Source organism: Elephantulus edwardii, unplaced genomic scaffold (genome assembly GCF_000299155.1).
Source record: "Elephantulus edwardii isolate Elephantulus edwardi_28Jun2011 unplaced genomic scaffold, EleEdw1.0 scaffold00419, whole genome shotgun sequence".
In the NCBI taxonomy this organism is placed as follows: Eukaryota; Metazoa; Chordata; class Mammalia; order Macroscelidea; family Macroscelididae; genus Elephantulus; species Elephantulus edwardii.
The window spans coordinates 737,014-741,238 of NW_006400169.1; positions in this window are offsets into that span (position 1 = coordinate 737,014).

The window sequence follows — 4,225 nt, forward strand, 5'->3', positions numbered from 1 at the left end:
CAATAACAACAACATTGCCATCTAGGTGCTTGTGATATCAAACCCTGGGATTTTTGCTTCTTTTGCTTATGAAAAAGACACAAAAGAAATACCAAATGTGTGATATGTCAGTTCTGTTTGTGGGTTTATAAATGGAAAAGTTTCTCTAGTGAGCCCATCTAGCTATCTTCTAGAATCATTAATTTGGGTTTATCAATTTTGTTTACAAACAGCATGTTTTAGTTTTCCCCCAGTACATTATTACAGATTTTTAAAATTAATTTTAATGAAAGTTTACAGAGACTTTGGATTTCCATTCATTCATTGTTGCACTTTCTCCCTGCCCAACCTTCCCTCCCCAGTTCACCCTTCTCTTTGAAAAGAAAAATTCTTTCATTGTTATACAATCCCTCCCCCCAAGTCCACTCCACTGTGCAGCCTTTGTTCTGGACTCCTGTCATGACAGTAATAACTAATCAAAATTCCGTTTTAAAGAGTTCTTTCCCTCATCCGTTTCAATGTAGTATACATACACCTTTCTCAGTCTCCTTCCAACTCCAGTGTCAGCCTTGTTTTACATGAGTGGCACTATGCAGTATTTGTTCTTTGGTGACTGAGTTATTTCACGCAACATAATGTCCTCCAGAATCACCCATTTTGTATAATATTTCATGAGTTCCCTTGTTGTTCAGTGTAGCATAGTATTCCATTATGTGAATATACCACAGCTTCTCCATCCATTCTTTTGTTGATGGGCACTTAGGTTGTTTTCATCTCTTTGCTGTTGTAAACAAAGCCGCGATAAACATGGATGTGCATATATCTGCTTGGGTGGTGGTTATGGTTTCTTTAGGGTATATTCCTAGTAGTGGAATTGTTGGGTCAAATGATATTTCTATTTGCAACTTTTTTGGAAAAGCCTCATACTGCCTCCATAATGGTTGCATCATTTTACACTCCAACCAACAGTGAATAAGGGTTCCAGTTTCTCTACAACCTCGCCAGCATTTGTTATTTGCTGTTCTGTTAAATTTTGCTATTCTGACTGGGGTGAGATGATATCTCAGAGTTGTTTTGATATGCATCTCTCTTAGAGCGAGGGATTTTGAACATTTCTTCATGTGTTTGTGTGCCATCTGAATGCCTTCTTTGGTAAAGTGTCTGTTCATATCCTGTGCCCCTTTTTCAATTGGGTTGTTTACTTTTATCTTGTGGTGCTCGAGTATTTTATAAATATTTTATGTAAGTCCCTTAACTGACATGTCATTATCAAATATTTTCTCCAAATCTGTGACTTCCCTTTTTACCCTGTTGGAGAAGTTTTTGGATGTGCATAGGGATTTGCTTCTTAGAAGGTCCTATTCATCTATTTTCTCCTACCCTGGTTGTAGATTTTTCAGCATGCTTGAAGACTGTTTATGTTGTGGATTAGGACTTCTAGAGTTCTTCCAAGCTTCTCTTCAATGAAGTTTATAGTCCTTGGTTTTAGTCCTAGGTCCTTGATCTGCTTTGAATTGTTTTTTGTGCATGGAGTGAGGTGTGGATTTTGTTGAGTTTTCTGCAGATAATTTCCAGTTTTGCCAACGCCATTTGTTAAAAAGTCTGTCATATCCCCACTTAACTGATTTCATCTCCTTGTCAAAATTTAATTGACCATAGGTAGTTGGGCTGATTTCTGGATTGTCAGTTCTATTCCATTGATCTATGTGTCTGTCATTGTACCAGTACGATGCTGTGTTAACCACCAAGGCGGTGTAGTAGGATTTGAAATCAGGGAATGAGATGCCTCCTACCTTTTTTCTATTTTTAAGGAGTGTTTTGCTTATTTGGGACTTCTTTACATTCCAAATGAAACTGGAGATTACCTTTTTCAGCTCGTTCAAGAATGGGATTCATATTTTTATTGCAATTGCATTGAACGTGTAAATTGCCTTTGGTAGTATTGTTATTTTCATAATATCGAGTCTTCCTATCCATGAGCAGGGGATATTGTGCCACTTCTCCAGGTCTCTTTTTGTTTCTTGTTGTAATGTTTTGTAATTTTCTTTGAATAGATCCTTTGTGCTTCTAGTTATATTTACTCCCAAGAAGCTGCACTGCAATCCCAGAGGTGCACAGTTCTAATCCACCAGATGCTCTGCTGAAGAAGGAGGGGCAATGTCCTCCTGTAACAGTCAGATCCGATTTGATGGTACACATACACATAGTTATATTTACTCCCAAATATTTTATCTTGTGATTAGCTATTGTGAAGGGTATTGCTTTTCTTAGCTCCAGCTCTGTATTCTCTTTGTCACTGTAGAGATATCCAACTGATTTTTGTATGTTGATCTTGTATCCTGCTAGTTTGCTGAATTGTTCAACTATGTCCTGTAGTTTTCTTGCTGAGTCTTTAGGGTTTTGTAAGTATACTATCATGTAATCTGCATAGAGAAATAATGTTACCTCCTCTTTGCCAATTTGGATACCTCTTATTTCCTTCTCTTGTCCTATTGCTATCACTAAAACTTCCAATACAATATTGAATAGGAGAGGTGATAGTGGGCATCCTTACCTAGTTCCTGTTCTTAAAGGGAATGCTTTTTTTGGTCATTTTTTTAATTAATGAAAATTTACACAGACTTTGAATTTCCATTGTTGCACTTTTCTTACCTCCCAATTGTTTCCCCCCTCCCTCCAGTACACTATCCTCTTGGGAAAGGAAAAGAAAAATGCTATCATTGTTTTACTATCCTTCCCCCAGGTCCACTCCACTATGTAGCCTTCACTCTGTACTCCCATCAACAAAAATACCTAATCACATATCCCTTTTACACAGTTTTCTACTTCATCTGTTTCAATGCAGTATACATTATTTAACCCACCTTTGTCAGTCTCCCCCAACCCCGAGTTCAGTCCTGTTTTACAACAGTATTTGTCCTTTTGTGACTGAGACACTTCACTCAGCATGCTCCAGGGTCACCCATTTTGAATAATAAGGCATGAGTTCCTTGTTTTTTAGTGCATTTTGTGAATGTACCACAGCTTCTCTCTCCATTCATTTGTTGATGGGCACTTAGGTTGTTTCCAGCTCACTTGCCATTGTGAATAAAGGCACAAAAAACATGGATTTGCAAGGGGAATGCCTTTAATCTCTCTCCATTGAGAACAATGTTGGCTCTCAGGTTTGCATATATACTTATTACTCTGTTGAAGAAATTCCCCTCTAAACCTATTTTCTTGAATGTTTTAATCAGGAAAGGGTGTTGGATTTTGTCAAAGGCCTTTTCTGCATCGATTGATAGGATCATGTGGTTCTTTGCTTTTTTTATGTGATGAATTACATTGAATGTTTTTCTTATGTTGAACCATCCTTGCATACCTGTTATGAATTCCACTTGGTCATGGTGAATTTTTTCTTTGATGTATCATTGGATTCTTTTGGCTAGTATTTTATCCATGATTTTTGCATCTATGTTCATAAGAAATATTGGCCTGTAGTTTTCTATTTTGGTGGTGTCCTGTCCTAGCTTTGGTATCTAGGATATGTTTGCTTCATAGAATGAGTCTGGGAGAATTCCATCTTTTTCTATTTCCTGAAATAGTTTATGTAGAATTGGTGACAGTTCTTCTTTGAATGTTTGATAAAATTCACTTGGAAAAGCATCGTTTCCAGGGCTTTTTTTGGCTGGAAGTTGTTTTATTACCTTTTCAGTTTCTTCTTTTGTAATGGGTCTGTTCTAGTGTTTGATTTTGGTTTGTGTCAGTTTAGGTAGGTTGTGAATTTCTAAGTATTTGTCCATTTCCGTCAGGTTTTCATATTTGTTTAAGTATAGTTTTTCATAATATTCTAATGTTAGCCTTTTTATTTTAGTTGATTCTGTTGTGATGTTGCACTTTTCATCTCTTACTCGTATTATTTGTCTTCTCCTTCTTTTTGTTTGTTAGTTTTGCTAGTGGTTTGTCTATTTTATTGACCTTTTCAAAGAACCAACTCCTAGTTTTGTTGATGGTTTCAATTGTTTTTTGGTTTTCTATTTCATTTCTTTTTGCTCTAAGTATTATACTTCAAGTTTTTTTTAGGGGGTATTGGGTTTTCTTGCTGTTCTTTTTCTATTTGTTGGAGTTGTTGGGCTAGAGAGTCAGTGGTCAATTTTTCATGCCTTTTGAGATGTTTGCTTATTGCTATAAATTGACCTTTTTTTATTAATTTCAATGAATATCTACAGAGATTTTGGACTTCATTCATTGTTGCACTTTTCTCCCC